Genomic DNA, 21311 nt, shown 5'->3' with positions numbered 1-21311 from the left:
AGTTTACATACACTCAATTAGTATTTGGTAGGATTGCCTTTAAATTGTTTAACTTGGGTCAAATGTTTCAGGTAGCCTTCCACAAGCTTCCAACAATAAATTGGGTGAATTTTGTCCCATTCCTCCTGACAGAGCTGGTGTAACTGAGTCAGGTTTGTAGGACTCCTTGCTCGCACACACTTTTTCAGTCCTGCCCACAAATTTTCTATGGGATTGAGGTCAGGGCTTTGTGATGACCACTCCAATACCTTGACTTTGTTGTCCTTAAGCCATTTAGCCACAACTTCAGAAGTATGCTTGGGGTCATTGTCCATTCTGAAGACCCATTTGCGACCAAACTTTAATTTCCTGACTTATGTCTTGAGCTGTTGCTTCCATATATCCACATAATTTACCTCCCTCATGATGCCATCTATTATGTGAAGTGCACCAGTCTCTCCTGCAGCAAAGCACCCCCAAAACATGATGCTGCCACCTCCGTGCTTCACGGTTGGCATGGTGTTCTTTGGCTTGCAAGCCTCCCCATTTTTCCTCCAAACATAACGATGGTCATTATGGCCAAACAGTTCTATTTTTATTTCATCAAACCAGAGAACATTTCTCCAAAAAGTACGATCTTTGGACCCACGTGCAGTTATAAACCGTAGTCTGGCTTTTTTATGGCGGTTTTGGAGCAGTGGCTTTTTCCTTGCCCAGCGGCCTTTCAGGTTATGTCAATATTGGACTCGTTTTACTGTGGATATAGATACTTTTGTATCTGTTTCCTCCAGCATCTTCACAAGGTCCTTTGCTGTTGTTCTGGGATTGATTTGCACTTTTCACACCAAAGTACGTTCATCTCTAGGAGTCAGAACGCGTCTCCTTCCTGAGCGGTTTGACGGCTGCATGGTCCTATGGTGTATATACTTGCATACAATTGTTTGTACAGATGAACGTGGTATCTTCAGGATGAACCAGACTTATTTTTCTAAGGTCTTGGCTGATTTCTTTTGATTTTCCCATGATGTCAAGCAAAGAGGCACTGAGTTTGAAGGTAGGATTTGAAATACATCCACAAGTACACCTCCAATTGATTCAAATGGTGTCAATTAGCCTATCAGAAGCTTCTAAAGCCATGACATAATTTTCTGGAATTTTTAAAGCTGTTTAAAGGCACAGTCAACTTAGTGTATGTAAACTTCTGACCCACTAGAATTGTGATACAGTGAATTATAAGTGAAATAATCTGTCTGTAAACAATTGTTGGAACAATTACTTGTGTCATGCACAAAGTAGATGTCCTAACGGACTTCCAAAACTATAGTTTGTTAATAATACATTTGTGGAGTGGTTAAAACAAGTTTTAATGACAACAACCTAAGTGTACGTAAACTTCCGACTTCAACTGTAATTAAATATTCAAATTCAATATTTATATATTAAGTTTCAAGATGGTAGATATTGCATTCATTCTCTGTGTATCAAGTTAACCTCTTTGGGCTGGGGGGCAGTATTTCCACGTTCGGATGAAAAGCGTGCCCAGAGTAAACTGCCTGCTACTCAGGCCCAGAAGCTAAGATAGGCAAATAGTAGATTTGGATAGAAGACACTCTGAAGTTTCTAAAACTGTTTGAATGATGTCTGGGAGTTTAACAGAACTCACATTGCAGGCAAAAGCCTGAGAAAAATCCAACCAGGAAGTGGGAAATCTGAGGTTTGTAGTTTTTCAAGAGATTGCCAATCCAATATACAGTGTAAATTAGGTCAGATTGCACTTCCTAAGGCTTCCACTAGATGTCAACAGTCTTTAGAAGTTGTTTCAGGCTTCTATTGTGAAAGGGGAGTGAATAAGAGCACTCTAAGCAGATGGCCCATGTGAAAGCCTTTAGTTTAGTCACGCGCACGTCCATGGGCACGAGCTCCGTTCCCTTTCATTTCTAAAGACAAAGGAATTGTCCGGTTGGAATATTATTGAAGATTTATGATAAAAACATCCTAAAGATTGATTCTATACATCGTTTGACATGTTTCTACAAACTGTAATGGAACTTTTTTGACATTCCGTCTGGACTTAGTGCCGCGCCTTGTGCATTTGGATTAGTGTAATAAACGCGCGAACAAAAAGGAGGTATTTGGACATAAATTATGGACTTTATCGAATAAAACTAACATTTATTTTGGAACTGGGATTCCTGAGAGTGCATTCCGATGAAGACCATCAAAGGTAAGTGAATATTTATAATGCTATTTCTGACTTCTGTTGACTTCTGTTGACACAACATGGCGGGTATCTGTATGGCTTGTTTTGGTGGCTGAGCGCTGTACTCAGACTATTGCATGGTTTGCTTTCGCTGTAAAGCTTTTTTGAAATCTGACACAGCGGTTGCATTAAAGAGAAGTATATCTTTAATTCTATGCATAACACTTGTATCTTTCATCAACGTTTATGATGAGTATTTCTGTAAATTGATGTGGCTCTCTGCAAAATCACCGGTTGTTTTGGAAGAAAAACATTACTGAACATAACGCTCCAATGTAAACAGATTTTTGGATAAAAATGAACTTTATTGAACAACAAATACAGTGGGGGGGGAAAAGTATTTGATCCCCTGCTGAGTTTGTATGTTTTCCCACTTACAAAGAAATGATCAGTCTAGAATTTTAATAGTAGGTTTATTTGAACAGTGAGATACAGAAAAACGCACGTCAAAAATGTTATAAAATTATTTGCATTTTAATGAGGGAAATAAGTATTTTGACCTCTCTGCAAAAATATGACTTAGTACTTGGTGGCAAAACCCGTGTTGGCAATCACAGAGGTCAGACATTTCTTGTAGTTGGCCACCAGGTTTGCACACATCTCAGGAGGGATTTTGTCCCACTCCTCTTTGCAGATCTTCTCCAAGTCATTAAGGTTTCGAGGCTGACGTTTGGCAACTCGAACCTTCAGCTCCCTCCACAGATTTTTTATGGGATTAAGGTCTGGAGACTGGCTTGGCCACTCCAGGACCTTAATGTGCTTCTTCTTCTTCTTCCTTTAAGAGTGTGCTCCTAATCTCAGCTCGTTACCTGTATAAAAGACACCTGGGAGCCAGAAATCTTTCTGATTGAGAGGGAGACAAATACTTATTTCCCTCATTAAAATGCAAATCAATTTCTAACATTTTTGACATGTGTGTTTCTGGATTTTTTTGTTGTTATTCTGTCTCTCACTGTTCAAATAAACCTACCATTAAAATGATAGACTGATCATTTCTTTGTCAGTGGGCAAATGTACAAAATCAGCAGGGGATCAAATACTTTTTTCCCCCACTGTACATGTATTGTGTAACCTGAAGTCCTATGCGTGCCATCTGATGAAGATCATGAAAGGTTAGTGATTAATTTTATCTTTATTTCTGCTTTTTGTGACTCCTCTCTTTGGCTTGAAAATGGTTGTATGTTTTTTTGTTACTAGGCGCTGACCTAACATAATCGCATGGTATGCTTTCACCGTAAAGCCTTTTTGAAATCGGACACTGTGGTGGGATTAACAAGAAGTTTATCTTTAAAATGGTATATAATACTTGTATGTTTGAGGAATTTTAATTATGAGATTTCTGTTGTTTGAATTTGGCGCCCTGCACTTTCACTGGCTGTTGTCAAATCGATCCCGTTAACAGGATTTGATCTCTAAGAAGTTTTAATAAGTTGAAAGGACTCACTCTGTGCAACAATAGTGTTTAACCTCTCTAGGCTAGGCGGGAGGAATTCGTCCCACCTACGTAACAGCCACTTGCAGCCTGTGGCGTGATTTTCAAAACATTAAAAATCCTATTACTTCAATTTCTCAAACATATGACTATTTTACAGCTATTTAAAGACAAGACTCTCGTTAATCTAACCACACTGTCCGATTTCAAAAAGGCTTTACAACAAAAGCAAAACATTAGATTATGTCAGCAGAGTACCAAGCCAGAAATAATCAGACACCCATTTTTCAAGCCAGCATATGTCACCAAAACCCAGAAGACAGCTAAATGCAGCACTCACCTTTGATGATCTTCATCAGATGACAACCCTAGGACATTATGTTATACAATACATGCATGTTTTGTTCAATCAAGTTCATATTTATATCAAAAACCAGCTTTTACATTAGCATGTGACGTTCAGAACTAGCATTCCGGGGAATTCCGGGGAATTCGCTAACATTTTACTAAATTACTCACGATAAACGTTCACAAAAAGCATAACAATTATTTTAAGAATTATAGATACAGACCTCCTCTATGCACTCGATATGTCCGATTTTAAAATAGCTTTTTGGTGAAAGCACATTTTGCAATATTCTAAGTACATAGCCCAGGCATCACGGGCTCGCTATTTAGACACCCGGCAAGTTTAGCACTCACCATAATCATATTTACTATTATAAAAGTTTGATTACCTTTTGTTGTCTTCGTCAGAATGCACACCCAGGACTGCTACTTCAATAACAAATGTTGGTTTGGTCCAAAATAATCCATCGTTATATCCGAATAGCGGCGTTTTGTTCGTGCGTTCCAGACACTATCCGAAATAGTAAAGAAGTGTCGCGCGCATGGCGCAATTCGTGACAATAAAATTCTAAATATTCCATTACCGTACTTCGAAGCATGTCAACCGCTGTTTAAAATCAATTTTTACGCCATTTTTCTCGTAGAAAAGCGATAATATTCCATGGGAAGTGTCACGTTAGAGCAGAGATCCTTAGTAAATGATAGAGATGGAAAAGAAGTTCAAGAAATGGTCAGACAGGCCACTTCCTGTAAAGGAATCTCTCAGGTTTTGACCTGCCATTTGAGTTCTGTTATACTCACAGACACCATTCAAACAGTTTTAGAAAATTAGGGTGTTTTCTATCCATATGTAATAAGTATATGCATATTCTAGTTACTGGGTAGGAGTGGTAACCAGATTAAATCGGGTATGTTTTTTATCCAGCCGTGTCAATACTGCCCCCTAGCCCTAACAGGATAACATGATTTGTTGATGACTACCTCATCTTTGTACCCCACACATACAATTATCTGTAAGGTCCCTCGGTCGAGCAGGGGATTTCAAACACAGATTCAACCACATAGACCAGGGAGGTTTTCCTATGCCTCGCAAAGAATTTCTCTTTGAGCATGGTGAAGTTATTAATGACATTTTGGATAGTGTATCAATATACCCTTGAGCCCAACGGTGACTTTAAAACAGTGTTTAATGGCTGTGATAGAAGAAAACTGAGGATGGAACAACAACATTGTAGTTACTCCACAATACTAACCTAAATGACAAAGTGAATAGAACGAAGCCTGTAAAAAAGAAAAAAAATAACCAAAACATGCATCCTGATTGAAATAAGGCCCTTAAGTAAAATGTACTTTATATCCTGAGTAAAAAGCATATTTGGGACAAATGGAACAGAACACATCACTGAGTACCACTCTTCCTTTTTTCGAGCATGGTGTTGGCTGCATCATGTCATGGGTAGGCTTGTTATCGGCAAGGACTAGGGAGTTTTCTTTGATAAAAATAAACGTAATAGAGCTAAGCACAGGCAAAATCCTAGAGGAAAATCTGGTTCAGTCTACTTTCCAACAGACACTGGGGGACAAATTCACCTTTCAGCAGGACAATAACCTAAAACACAAGGTCAAATATGTGACTCAACACCTGGATTCGGTCTTACGTTGCAAAATGTGAAACTGTGTTTTTTTTAAATGGATAAACATAGAGACTCAGTGCAACTACATGGTATATCATACACTGCATTTTAGGAACAATGGGAAAGTAATTCTGTTTTGAAAGTTGATCAACTTGGAAACTCACTTTTGAGAAAATCGCCTTTGAATGTTTTGCTATCTAGTGAATAGTTCTTCTTTGTCTAGACCCATTCAGCATCGTTCACACACTCTTAAGCTTTAGCCCCACCCAACGTTAGCTAGTTAAACAACAATAAAGTACAAACCATAACATTGTTTTCCACTGACCGCATTAACAAAGCTATGTCAACCACTTTTGAGATATGGAAAATGGCTGCTCCAAAATTTCTGAACTCTTGGTGTGAGGAAAAAAATGCTATCTTAGTGTTGATAGGCAATCAATTTTATGGTTTGTACTTATTGTAATCTATTTATTGATTGTATTGATATTTGATCTAATAAAAATATATTCTTTACAAAAAAAGAAAAGTTGCATTGTATGGATCACAGGAGACCTGGGTTAGAAGCCCATTAATCAAACTAAGGCATGTCTTCAGGTCTTAGGCAAGGTTTCTCATCACTGTCACGTCCTGACCAGTATAGGGGTTATTTGTATTTGTAGGTTGGTCAGGACGTGGCAGAGGGTATTTGTTTTATGTGGTTCGGGGGTTATGTGTATTGTAGAAGGGTGTTTTATTTATGTATTACGGGGTTTTGGTGTATGTTCTGGGTTTTGTATTCTAGGTTGGTTTTCTAGTTTGTTTATTTTCTGTGTGGTCTGTGTGGCTCCCGATCAGGAACAGCTGTACGTCGTTGTTCCTGATTGGGAGTCATATATTAGTTGCGTGTTTTCACCTGGGGATTTGTGGGTAGTTGTATTTCGCACTGCTAGTGATTATTGTAGCCTGTGAAACTGTTACCTGTCGTTCTTTGTTTATTGTTTTGTTTCGCGTTATCTTTATTCATTAAATATAATGATGAACATGCAACCCGCTGCGCCTTGGTCCTCTCTCCTACGACAGCCGTGACAATCACACTGATCACCAAACCACCTCCATTGAAATATCTTAAATGGGGTGCACAGATCCTTTTGTTTTTGTTTGCCACACTTTCTGAAAAAAACAAACAGCACAGACCATCATATGCTGGTGACTAATGCTGTTTTTGCTAGTGAACAGTCCTTTGATGCTGGTATTCTGGTGACCAGCTTATGCTGGTGATGCTGATATGATGGTGCAATACAATACATTACATATATACAGTATCAAGGGCTTACTTTGATGGCCAAATGTTTCCCCTAATACAGTTGCCACATCAGGCCTGCAGGTCACATTATGTACGCTTGCAAAGTTATGTTCAATTTCTATTGGAATCCAACCAGAGAGGGGATATCCAATCATTTGAATTTGGTCAACCAGCATAACCAGCTAGACCATTCTGGTCAGACCAGCTTGACCAGCTAGACCATGCTGGTCAGACCAGCTTGACAACCGTCAGAGCAGCACTGACCGGCATACACCAGCATGGATCAGAATGAAAGTTATACTGGCTGTGCTGTTTTTTTTCAACATGGACATAAAGTGTTGTTGTTGTGCAGTTGGCCTGAGTTCGAACAGAGTCAGCCCACCAAGGCCAGCCCCTTCCCAGGTTGACTTCAAAGTGCCAATGGAAACAAAGCTTAGGGCACTTTTCAACCTCATATTAATCATCTCCAGAACCAAACAAGTGTCTATGTCTATATTCATCTGATCTGTGGTTAAAAAAAGATAAGAAGAAAGTTCCTTAAAAAATTACATCACAGGGTGGGATTAAAAGTAAAAACTGTAACAATCTTGCTCTCCATGTCACCGCAAATCTCATAGCGTTTGAAAATCATTGTTTTTAATGTCTTAACTTTTGATGATGTCATCAGGTATAACTTTTTAACTTAATATTTTTTTCTACAAAACTTAAAAATGCATCATTTTCACATATGTTGACCCTGGTATTCTTCTGGAGATAATGAACACGAAGTTGCCCTTTAAGTGCCTAGGACATAACGTCAGCGCATTTAGAGTGCTGATAATGGAGGTCAAGTGGGTCACCTCGGGTATGGAGTAAGTTGAGCCCTGTTGGGGTAAGTGGGTGCTGGTGTCCTGTGACAGTGGGTGATGGCGCTGGTAGGTCAACGTTTAATGATGATGTCTGCCCTGTAACAATAAAAATGCACTTGAGTTCATACGCATGACACATTGTAAAAGTACTATACATATTATGCATAAAACTGACATAATGTAATCATAATTTGTATGTGGTGGTGACCATTGGCTCAACTTACCCCATGGCCATTTCCTCAACTTACACCAACATTTGATGCACTTTCATGCTAGGTTTATGACCACATATTGTAGCTTATAGAGACCTCAACGGATGCATAAAACAATCATACATCTATCTACTTTGGTTTAGATACAAGCATCATGAAACCTATAACACAAAAAATGTATTTGACTCTTTGAAAATCATTGAAAATCGTTTTTTACATAACTTGTGTTTCTTCCTTCACCCCTTGTTTCTGGGAAACCATACACAAAATGAATCAGGTGACTAAATATTTAGGAAGCGGTCATAATTTCATAGAGTCTGTGAAGGAAGAAACCACAGACTATGAAATTATGACCACTTCCTAAATATTTAGTCACTTGATTCATTTTGTGTATGGTTTCCCAGAAACAAGGGGTGGTGTCTCAACTAATCATTTTGCTCAACTTACCCCACTCTCCCCTACAGTAAAGATGGATGAGCTACAGTACTGTTCCTAAGCAGTACTTTAATGTGCAGAGGGGCATGTGAATCCAATTCCAAAGTCATTAGAACTGTCATCTAACCTCTGAATTCAATACTTTGAAGTTAATTGCACCCCCTGCTTGGCAACCATCAGCACTTGACATTGTTTGATTGTGTGTGCATCAATGAGATATTAAAAAAGATATATATTTAACTAGGCAAGTCAGTTAAGAACAAATTCTTATTTACAATGACAGCCTACAGGGAACAGTGGGTTAACTGCCTTGTTCAGGGGTAGAACGACATATTTTTACCTTGTCAGCTCAGGGATTTGATCCAGCAACCTTTCAGTTACTGGCCCAACACTCCAACCACCAGGCTACCCGCCGCCCCTATGAAGCCAGCAGCAGAGACACACAGAGCGACTAAGCCCACTTGATCTCCCCTCTGCTGAGAATTCTGCTTACAAAGACGGTCTGCCTGACCGCCTCATCACCTGAGCAGACATCACCTGTAGGGCTAAACTCATTTAGTCAACTGGTCGATTGTTTGGTCGATAGACTGTTGGTCAACCGAGATTTCATTAGAAGAGTATTAGCAAAACAATAATAATAATAATAATAATAAATATATATATATATATATCATGGTGTACAAGACACCTGTCTGATTCGCGTGGACTGATCCATTGTGGACGCCGTGGGAATGGCACAGTCCATCAGTCTAAGACATGTGCTACTGAAATTGTATATGGTTATATTACATAAGAACAATGGTACAACACTAATAAAAATAATATTATTTTATAACAAATGCGCTTTCTCCTTCGTTGGATAGCGGCCGCTGTCCACGGTTCTGAGCCAAATCAGTACGCTGTTTAATTGGCCTTTTCCTAGACCATGTTGCTGTATGCATAATAGCAAAGTTAACCAGCATATTGGTGTTGAGAACAATGCCTCGAAGGCAGCAGCAGAATAAGGAGATGAGAAAACAGACATTGCCTTAAAGGAAACCTCAATTTAATTAGGTCTATAATCAAAAGCCTAACTGTTAAATGCACCTGGCTTTATAAATCATCAATATATCTACAGAAATAAGACAGATCCTGCTTCTGTTGCCAGTTTGAGTGTTGGATTAATAGCCTACTGATTCTGTGTGCACCAAACCTCACGCAACGACATGTCAAGTAAACAATTTCACTAATTAGGCTTTGCTGTAATAAAGGCTTGACCCTTTTTTTCATTAGTACAGCCTCGCTGGCATGGGTGCAACTTTGGTTTTAGAAGTGGGTGGGACATTATTATATTTTAATCAGTCGGATAAAAACTTCAAACAGCCTAACCGACCGCTCGGAGGCGTTTGCATGGTCCTAAAGCACACCATTGCATCATTTTGTATCACATTAAAATTATAAAACGGGGGGGCATATCCCCACCGTCCCCAGTGAAAGTTGCGCCCCTGCTCCTTGGTATTATTTCTAATTTATTTAATGTTGTATAAACTGTTCCAAATTGTCTGAAATGATATTCATAATAATAATCATGCTTTTTCTTGATCTCCTTCTTATTGTTATTATTACTATTATTATTATGGTAATAAGTAATGTCATTATCATTAGCAGACTTAGTATAGCAGCATTGTATGACCACCATTGAGCTGTAGGCCTAAGAGCACATCCTGTTTAGTCTTAATACCGTAACTTTCTTAGGCCTATATTTCAATACTTCTATAGCCTACTGTATCAATGAATCATTCATTTGTTCATGTCATCACATAGCATAGGAGTCATTCATGATCTGAAATGCAATCAAGTGTTTGTTTCAAAATAATTAGCTTAAATAATAAATAAACCGTTCCATTTTAGAGAGAATGGTGCTGGAGGAAATGGCTGCCGTTTTACGGGCTCCTAACCGATTGTACTATTTTGTGTGCTTTTTCGCGTTGTTTGTAACTTATTTTGTACATAATGTTTCTGCCACCATCTCTTATGACGAAAAGAGCTTATGGATATTACAACAGCAATTACTCGAACAAGATTAAGATTTTTTCTTTAACGAGTTGGGCATGAAGGATTTACTCCAGATAGTCGACCAGGCCCAAATCTCAGTCATTTGCATGAAGAGAAGATGCCGATAAAGAGGACGTAGGTCTGGGTGCCTTGTGAGAATTAGTCGGCGAGTGGGTAACCCTCCTCTACCATCCGTCCTATTGGCCCATGTGCAATCATTGGAGAATAAGCTGGATGAGCTCTGTTCAAGACTATCCTACCAACAGGACATTAAAAACTGTAATATCTTGTGTTTCACTGAGTCGTGGCTGAACGACAACATGGATAATATACAGTTGGCTGGTTTTTCAGTGCATCAGGAAGACAGAACAGCTGCCTCCGGCAAGACAATGGGTGTCTATTTTTCAATAACAGCTGGTGCGCGAAATCAAATATTAAAGAAGTCTCGAGGTTTTGCTCACCTGGTGTAGAGTATCTCATGATAAGCTGTGGACCACACTATTTACCAAGAGTTCTAATCTTAATTTTTCGTAGCTGTCTATTTACCACCACAAACTGATGCTGGCACTAAGACCGCACTCAACGAGCTGTATTCAGCCATAAGCAAACAAGAAAATGCTCATCCAGAGTACCGGGGACTTTAATGCAGGGAAACTTAAATCTGTTTTACCAGCATGTCACATGTGCAACAAGAGGAAAACAAACTCTAGACCATCTTTATTCCACACAAAGAGACACATACAAAGCTCTCCCTCACCTTCCATTTGGCTAAAGTCTGACCATCCTCCTGATACCTGCTTACAAGCAAAAACTAAAGCAGGAAGAATCAGTGACTCGTTCAATACGGAAGTGGTCAGATGACATTGATGCTAAGCTAGAGAACTGTTTTGCTAGCACAGACTGGAAAATGTTCCGGGACTCATCCGATGGTATTGAGGAGTATGCCACATCAAGTCACCGACATCATCAATAAGTGCATCGATTACGTTGTCCCCACAGTGACCTTACCCCAACCAGAAGCCATGGATTACAGGCAAAATTCGCACTGAGCTAACGGGCAGAGCTGCCACTTTCAAGGAGCGGGACTCTAACCTGGACGCGTATATGAAATCCCGCTATCCCCTCAGATGAACCATCAAACAGGCAAAGCTTGACAGTACTAAGATTGAATCCTACTACACCGGCTCCGATTCTCGAAGTTTACATACACTTAGGTTGGAGTCATTGAAACTCATTTTTCAACCACTCCACAAATTTCTTGTTAACAAACTATAGTTTTAGAAGTCGGTTAGGACATCTACTTTGTGCATGACAAAAGTCATTTTTCCAACAATTGTTTACAATTTCACTTATAATTCACTGTATCACAATTCTAGTGGGTCAGAAGTTTACATACACTAAGTTGACTGTGCCTTTAAACAGCTTGAAAAATTCCAGAAAATGATGTCATGGCTTTAGAAGCTTCTGATAGGCTAATTGACATAATTTGAGTCAATTGGAGGTGTACCTGTGAATGTATTTCAAGGCCTACCTTCAAACTCAGTGCCTCTGTGCTTGACATCATGCGAAAATCAAAAGAAATCAGCCAAGACCTCAGAAAAATAATTGTAGACCTCCACAAGTCTGGTTCGTCCTTGGGAGCAATTTCCAAACGCCTGAAGGCACCACGTTCATCTGTACAAACAATAGAATGCAAGTATAAACACCATGGTACCACGCAGCCGTCATACCGCTCAGGAAGGAGACGCATTCTGTCTCCTAGAGATGAATGTACTTTGGTGCGAAAAGTGCAAATCAATCCCAGAACAACAGCAAAGGACCTTGTGAAGATGCTAGAGGAAACAGGTACAAAAGTATCTATATCCGCAGTAAAACGAGTCATATATCGACATAACCTGAAAGTCCGCTCAGCAAGAAAAAAGCCACTGCTCCAAAACTGACATAAAAAAGACAGACGACGGTTTGCAACTGCACATGGGGACAACGATACTTTTTGGAGAAATGTCCACTGGTCTGATGAAACAAAAATAGAACTGTTTGGCCATAATGACCATCGTTATGTTTGGAGGAAAAAGGGGGAGGCTTGCAAGCCGAAGAACACCATCCTAACCGTCAAGCACGGGGGTGGCAGCATCATGTTGTGGCGGTGCTTTGCTGCAGGAGGGACTCGTGCACTTCACAAAATAGATGGCATCATGAGGGAGGTAAATTATGTCGATATATTGAAGCAACATCTCAATACATCAGTCAGGAAGTTAAAGCTTGATCGCAAATGGGTCTTCAGAATGGACAATGACCCCAAGCATACTTCCAAAGTTGTGGCAAAATGGCTTAAGGACAACAAAGTCAAGGTATTGGAGTGGCCATCACAAAGCCCTGACCTCAATCCCATAGAAATATGTGGGCAATACTGAAAAAGTGTGTGCGAGCAAGGAGGCCTACAAACCTGACTCAGTTACACCAGCTCTGTCAGGAGGAATGGACCAAAATTCACCCAACTTATTGTGGGAAGCTTGTGGAAGGCTACCTGAAACGTTTGACCCAAGTTAAACAATTTAAAGGCAATGCTACCAAATACTAATTGAGTGTATGTAAACTTCTGACCCACTGGGAATGTGATGAAATAAATACAAGCTGAAATAAATAATTCTCTGTACTATTATTCTGACATTTCATATTCTTAAAATAAAGTGGTGATCCTAACTGACCTAAAACAGGGAATTTTTACTTGGATTAAATGTCAGAATTGTGAAAAACTGAGTTGAAATGTATTTGGCTAAGCTGTATGTAAACTTCCAACTTCAACTGTATATATTTATATTTTATTTTATTTTACCTTTATTTAACTAGGCAAGTCAGTTAAGAACAAATTCTTGCTTTGCCTTGTTCAGGGGCAGAACGACAGATTTTTTAACTTGTCAGCTCGGGGATTCAATCTTGCAACCTTTTGGTTACTAGTCCAATGCGCTAACCACTAGGTTACCTGCCGCCAAAGAAAGAAAGTATTACAGGGGGCAGTTTAGAAAAAACGAATCCTATCCGAATCGTCCTCTGGAATAACGGACATTCTGGAATAATAATTACATAACCAACATTCTCTAGTAATACTAGTCCCGTGCAAATTGGTCTTTGGTCACGTGCATGTGTCTACTTAAGTTGTAGAGTTTTCCCAGTGCCCCCATTACAAACATGCAATTAAGAAAAAATGGCGTTGACAGAGAGGGCTGCCATGCTTCTAGCTCTTACAAGCATTTCGCTACGCCCTCAATAACATCTGCTAAACACGAGTATGTGACAAATAAAAATTGGATTTGAAGGGATCTGCATGGATTGAAACTTGCTCTAAGGGATAATGTCTATCCCTCATCAAAACCTTGTTAAGAAGTATTTTTAATGACCAAGGTGGTTATGTTATTTATGCATGTTTTTCTTTGCAGGAAATAGCTTCTTGACCAAATTAGGGACAATATGAGGGAGAATCATACAGTTAGGACCTGCTTTATAACACTCACATACCATGAAACTGTATGTCTGTGTATGAAAAGAGCAACCTTGCAGTATCTGGTGTTAATAATATAATGCATTAGTTGGCTATCTGGGGAAATAGGAATGAATATTATTCACCTGATAAGCTTGAATAAGATAAGAATCACTACAGTTTTGCATTCAACAGTATATCTATAAGAGCAGCCTCACTGTACGGTATCTTGGGATAACAGTAGAACATAATGTTTCCCTTTTCCTTACTACACTCCCTGTGGCTCAGTTGGTAGAGCATGGTGTTTGCAATGCTAGGGTTGTGGGTTTGATTCCCATGGGGGGCCAGTACGGGGAAAAAAATAAAAAAATAAACATATGAAATGAATTGAAATGTATGCATTCACTACCGTAAGTTGCTCTGGATAAGAGCGTCTGCTAAATGACTAAAATGTAAATGTACATTCATTATCTTTGCTGGAGGTTTCTCACCACAAACTGTCTGCGGTCAGATATACGACAAACAAGTGAAGATGGTACAAGAGATAGTACATTACAGCGTGCACAAATATCATAAATTATTGTGCATCAGCGCACAGACAAACAACAAAAACAAAGACTTAAAATGTATATTTACAGTGATCAGCTAAATAGTTACTCATCCAACTTCTGTTAGTTTACTAGCCTAGCATTATAATCTCACAGTTGCCTATGAAACTAACAACTAATAAACTTCCATGACAACAAAATCTCTGTTGATGATTATATTTGTTAATAAGAAAAACAACTGAGCGAATACATATGCCACAGTACTGCTTTGCTACAGCCTATACATTCAAAATGTGCTACACTGCTTTGTTAATTCAGAAAATCCAAAAGTCATACTTTATAATCACAGTGATGACCTGGGTAACCTCGATACATAAAAGGAGCCTGACAAGCAAGTTATGATTCATGAGACCTTACCCTCTGGGCCTGGATGAGAGTTATATTAGCTGCCGGGGCTAGCAGGGCTAAGACCTTGACTTTAGCTCCAATGGCTAATCCCATATCTTTTGTTAGACTTAGTAACGCAGGTTGACTTTTAATGTCATTGGTTTTGTCCTAGAGGCAGAACTGAGCAATTTCCTCTTAGATAGGCCAGCTGCAAAGTCAAATTGATTATATTGTAAAAATTAATGAAAACAAAAGTTAGTATTTTGTTGTTAATTTAAGGTTAGTGTTAAGGTTAGGTTTACAATTTGATGACTTTGTGGCTGTGCCAGCTAGTGACCACTCTGCAGAGCTGCTTCCAGAACAAGATTCATGACGAAAAACGTTAACCTGCCTTGGCTAACCGCAGGGGGTTATTGCTGTTGTCCAACATCAGTTAAATACACAGCCTAACCTACTTTTTATATGAACAATTATTCAACAACATATGATCTGATTTCGTAGCATAATCCTTGTAGATTAATAATCCTCTCATCTTTTTAAGTGGGAGAACTTGCACAATTGGTGGCTGACTAAATACTTTTTCCCCCACTGTATATGATGGTGGACTGACTGTGTGAAGACAATTTTGACCAATCTTTCCCATCTGGCATTGCTGTCCTTTGCCCTTGAGGGCTGCCCGCCTGTGACAACACTCATTGAGAGGAATTAAATTGAACTATTTTTAAACTCCATGGTGTTAATATTTGATGGGGGCTGGACCTCCGTGGCCTCCTGCGAGGAATCTGCCATGCTTAAAGGTAGACTCAGCAATATGACTTACAGTCATGACCAAAAGTTTTGAGAATGACACAAATATTAATTTTCACAAAGTCTGCTGCTTCAGAGTCTTTAGATATTTTTGTCAGATGTTACTATGCAATACTGAAGTATAATTTCAAGCATTTCATAAGTGTCAAAGGATTTTATTAACAATTACATGAAGTTGATGCAAAGAGTCAATATTTGCAGTGTTGAAACTTCTTTTTCAAGACCTCTGCAATCTGCCCTGGCATGCTGTCAATTAACTTCTGGGCCACATCCTGACTGATGGCAGCCCATTCTTGCATAATCAATGCTTGTCAGAATTTGTGGGTTTTTGTTTGTCCACTCGCCTCTTGAGGATTGACCACAAGTTCTCAATGGGATTAAGGTCTGGGGAGTTTCCTGGCCATGGACCCAAAATATCAATGTTTTGTTCCCCGAGCCACTTAGGAAACATGGATTACCACAGATAACACTGCTACTCCTACTGCTCTCTCCTCGTCTGACTACGTGTTCTCGCATACCCCTAGAGCATCGAGCCAGCGGGGTGGTGGCACTGGAATCCTCATCTCTCCCAAGTGGACATTCTCTCTTTCTCCCCTGACCCATCTGTATCTCCTCATTTGAATTCCATGCTGTCACAGTTACCAGCCCTTTCAAGCTTAACATCCTTATCATTTATCGCCCTCCAGGTTCCCTTGGAGAGTTCATCAATGAGCTTGACGCCTTGATAAGTTCCTTTCCTGAGGATGGCTCACCACTCACAGTTCTGGGTGACTTTAACCTCCCCACGTCTACCTTCGACTCATTCCTCTCTGCCTCTTTCTTTCCACTCCTCTCCTCTTTCGACCTCACCCTCTCACCTTCCCCCCCTACTCACAAGGCAGGCAATACGCTTGACCTCATCTTTACTAGATGCTGTTCTTCCACTAATCTCATTGCAACTCCCCTCCAAGTCTCCGACCACTACCTTGTATCCTTTTCCCTCTCGCTCTCATCCAACACTTCTCACTCTGCCCCTACTCGGATGGTATTGCGCCGTCCCAACCTTCGCTCTCTCTCTCCCGCTACTCTCTCCTCTTCCATCCTATCATCTCTTCCCTCTGCTCAAACCTTCTCCAACCTATCTCCTGATTCTGCCTCCTCAACCCTCCTCTCCTCCCTCTCTGCATCCTTTGATTTCCTCTGTCCCCTATCCTCCAGGCTGGCTCGGTCCTCCCCTCCTGCTCCGTGGCTCGACGACTCACTGCGAGCTCACAGAACAGGGCTCCGGGCAGCCGAGCGGAAATGGAGGAAAACTCGCCTCCCTGCGGACCTGGCATCCTTTCACTCCCTCCTCTCTACATTTTCCTCTTCTGTCTCTGCTGCTAAAGCCACTTTCTACCACTCTAAACTCCAAGCATCTGCCTCTAACCCTAGGAAGCTCTTTGCTACCTTCTCCTCCCTCCTGAATCCTCCTCCCCCTCCCCCCCACTCCTCCCTCTCTGCGGATGACTTCGTCAACCATTTTGAAAAAAGGTTGACGACAGCCGATCCTCGTTTGCTAAGTCAAACGACACTGCTGGTCCTGCTCACACTGCCCTACCCTGTGCTTTGACCTCTTTCTCCCCTCTCTCTCCAGATGAAATTTCGCGTCTTGTGACGGCCGGCCGCCCAACAACCTGCCCACTTGACCCTATCCCCTCCTCTCTTCTCCAGACCATTTCCGGAGACCTTCTCCCCTACCTCACCTCGCTCATCAACTCATCCTTGACCGCTGGCTACGTCCCTTCCGTCTTCAAGAGAGCGAGAGTTGCACCCCTTCTGAAAAAACCTACACTCGATCCCTCCGATGTCAACAACTACAGACCAGTATCCCTTCTTTCCTTTCTCTCCAAAACTCTTGAACGCGCCGTCCTTGGCCAGCTCTCTTGCTATCTCTCTCAGAATGACCTTCTTGATCCTAATCAGTCAGGTTTCAAGACTGGGCATTCAACTGAGACTGCTCTTCTCTGTGTCACGGAGGCTCTCCGCACTGCCAAAGCTAACTCTCTCTCCTCTGCTCTCATCCTTCTAGACCTATCTGCTGCCTTTGATACCGTGAACCATCAAATCCTCCTCTCCACCCTCTCCGAGCTGGGCATCTCCGGCGCCGCCCACGCTTGGATTGCGTCCTACCTGACAGGTCGCTCCTACCAGGTGGCGTGGCGAGAATCTGTCTCCGCACCACGTGCTCTCACCACTGGTGTCCCCCAGGGCTCTGTTCTTGGCCCACTCCTATTCTCGCTATACACCAAGTCACTTGGCTCTGTCATATCCTCGCATGGTCTCTCATATCATTGCTATGCAGATGACACACAATTAATCTTCTCCTTTACCCCTTCTGACAACCAGGTGGCGAATCGCATCTCTGCATGTCTGGCAGACATATCAGTGTGGATGACGGATCACCACCTCAAGCTGAACCTCGGCAAGACGGAGCTGCTCTTCCTCCCGGGGAAGGACTGCCCGTTCCATGATCTCGCCATCACGGTTGACAACTCCCTTGTGTCCTCCTCCCAGAGTGCTAAGAGCCTTGGCGTGACCCTGGACAACACCCTGTCGTTCTCCACCAACATCAAGGCGGTGACCCGATCCTGTAGGTTCATGCTCTACAACATTCGCAGAGTACGACCCTGCCTCACACAGGAAGCGGCGCAGGTCCTAATCCAGGCACTTGTCATCTCCCGTCTGGATTATTGCAACTCGCTGTTGGCTGGGCTCCCTGCCTGTGCCATTAAACCCCTACAACTCATCCAGAACGCCGCAGCCCGTCTGGTGTTCAACCTTCCCAAGTTCTCTCACGTCACCCCGCTCCTCCGCTCTCTCCACTGGCTTCCAGTCGAAGCTCGCATCCGCTACAAGACCATGGTGCTTGCCTACGGAGCTGTGAGGGGAACGGCACCTCCGTACCTTCAGGCTCTGATCAGGCCCTACACCCAAACAAGGGCACTCCGTTCATCCACCTCTGGCCTGCTCGCCTCCCTACCTCTGAGGAAGCACAGTTCCCGCTCAGCCCAGTCAAAACTGTTCGCTGCTCTGGCACCCCAATGGTGGAACAAGCTCCCTCACGACGCCAGGAGAGCGGAGTCAATCACCACCTTCCGGAGACACCTGAAACCCCACCTCTTCAAGGAATACCTGGGATAGGATAAAGTAATCCGTCTAACCCCCCCCCCTTAAAAGATGTAGATGCACTATTGTAAAGTGGTTGTTCCACTGGATATTATAAGGTGAATGCACCAATTTGTAAGTCGCTCTGGATAAGAGCGTCTGCTAAATGACTTAAATGTAGTTATCACTCTCACCTGCCTGCTGCCATTCCTGAGCAAGCTCTCTACTGGTGGTGCCCCGATCCCGCAGCTGAATCAACTTTAGGAGAAGGTCCTGGCGCTTGCTGGACTTTCTTGGGCACCCTGAAGCCTTCTTCACAACAATTGAACCGCTCTCCTTGAAGTTCTTGATGATCCGATAAATGGTTGATTTAGGTGCAATCTTACTGGCAGCGATATCCTTGCCTGTGAAGCCCTTCTTGTGCAAAGCAATGATGACGGGCACGTGTTTCCTTGCGGGTAACCATGGTTGACAGAGGAAGAACAATGATTCCAAGCACCACCCTCCTTTTGAAGCTTCCAGTCTGTTATTCGAACTCAATCAGCATGACAGAGTGATCTCCAGCCTTATCCTCGTCAACACTCACACCTGTGTTAACGAGAGAATCACTGACATGATGTCAGCTGGTCCTTTTGTGAAATGCAGTGCTGAAATGCAGTGTAAATGTTTTTGGGGGATTCAGTTCATGTGCATGGCAAAGAGGGACTTTGCAATTAATTGCAATTCATCTGATCACTCTTCATAACATTCTGGAGTATATGTAAATTGCCATCATACAAACTGAGGCAGCAGACTTTGGAAAATGTATATTTGTGCCACGACTCTAGATGCAGAAAGTAAACAGCATAGTGGATCAATTTCTGCAACTACTAAGAGCGTTGAAGCACAAAGCTCAACTTCTCCGCTGTTTTGGTGCCCTGGCTACCACGTTATGAACAGCGTGAAGCGAACCCATACCCATGCACAGATACTGTTTGTGACTATGTAAGAGCAAAGTCTTGCATCTCGCTCATCTCAATATCTGTGGTGTTGCTCGTGGCAATGTCATTTCGCTGACAGTCTAGTACAGTCTACCCTTATAGTCTACCTTTAACCCACACTCCTCCTCCCTGTGGTCTGGCCGCGCTGATTTAAGTAATTTTATACTTCTTATCAGGCCGGTGGCTGAACACTTTATATACAGTTGCTACAGTCCTCTAAAGCATGCATACAAGGACATCTACATCACATCACTGGGGGCCAGTATACAGTACAGGGACCACTGGTTGAAGACTTCATATACAGTCAGAGTCATGCATATATTTAGATATACCTCTGACTACAATGCTCAAAGGCAACGATACAAGGACATTTAGTATATCACATCACAGAGAGCTTGCTAACAGTACAGTACAGTAGCTACAGTACAGTGTGTGCTGTTCTCTCTAGTGAGAACTATGCCCTCAATGGGCAAACTTGGGTCTCCATCTGTTCTACCTGCCTCTGTGGAAACAAGAGGGACAGACAGACAGACAGAGATTTAGAGAGCAAGATACAGAAAGGGAGACAGAAAGACAGACAATGCAGAGAGAGACAGACAGACAGACAGACAGACAGACAGACAGACAGACAGACAGACAGACGTAGAGAGAGATAGAGACAGACTGATACAAAGTGACAGATGGACAGTCAGACGCAGAGAGATAGAGAGACGGACAGAAAGGTGTAGAGATACAGACAAACACAGAAAAAGAAAGAGCGAGAGCGAGAGAGAGAGAGCACCACTCCCATCCCAGACCAGTCAGAGCTGCTGGGAACAGATTTCAGTGGCACAGGTACACGGCAGATAGCTAAACGCAGGATGAAAAGAGCTGTCAGTGGGAGAGGAGAACAGTTGATCGGGGGGGCTGACACTTCAAACCCACAACTGATGCAAATTAAGGCAGGCACTGCAAAGGAGCCGCCATGCGATGTGGGAAAGAGCTGAGGCATCGGATACAATACATTTTTAATTCGAGAGAAGAGACACCAGAATAAAGTCCACACAACTTGCCTCAATCAGAATACTAAGTACCCTGCTGACATTATTTATAGATTTAAATGAATGCGGGAGGACTGACTGTGCATGCATGCACACACAAATGCACACATGTAAGCATACACACACCCACACACGCACACCTACACACACCTGCACACACACAAACACACCTACGCACATTACGTAGATACCAGGACAGTATTAGAAACAGTGAAAGAGATCCAAGCTTCTCAATATGTCATGTAGTATAGTTGCGTGAGAAAAGCTTAAGCCTGCCCCCTAGTGTTCATCCCAGTCCCACATGACACCAGATCAACTCTAAAATGCTGTTACTAGTTTATACTTAAATACCCTAAGTATGTCTGTGCTCACATCTCTGATTGAACCCCTATTAAGCATTCTGTCTTCTGTAGAACCAAATCCCCACTCTCCAAACCCCTATATCAGTTAAGATCTTGTATGATTTCATATGAGACACCAT

The 21311-nt window shown here is 41.8% G+C and overlaps 1 pseudogene; it reads right to left on the bottom strand.

Moving 5' to 3' along the window:
* LOC106585228 (reticulon-4 receptor-like) overlaps positions 1-21311 on the bottom strand; it is a 122555-nt pseudogene that overhangs the window by 43389 nt on the left and 57855 nt on the right.

Source organism: Salmo salar, chromosome ssa24 (assembly GCF_905237065.1).
Source record: "Salmo salar chromosome ssa24, Ssal_v3.1, whole genome shotgun sequence".
NCBI lineage: Eukaryota > Metazoa > Chordata > Actinopteri > Salmoniformes > Salmonidae > Salmo > Salmo salar.
This window is presented reverse-complemented; position numbering and strand designations above follow the sequence as displayed.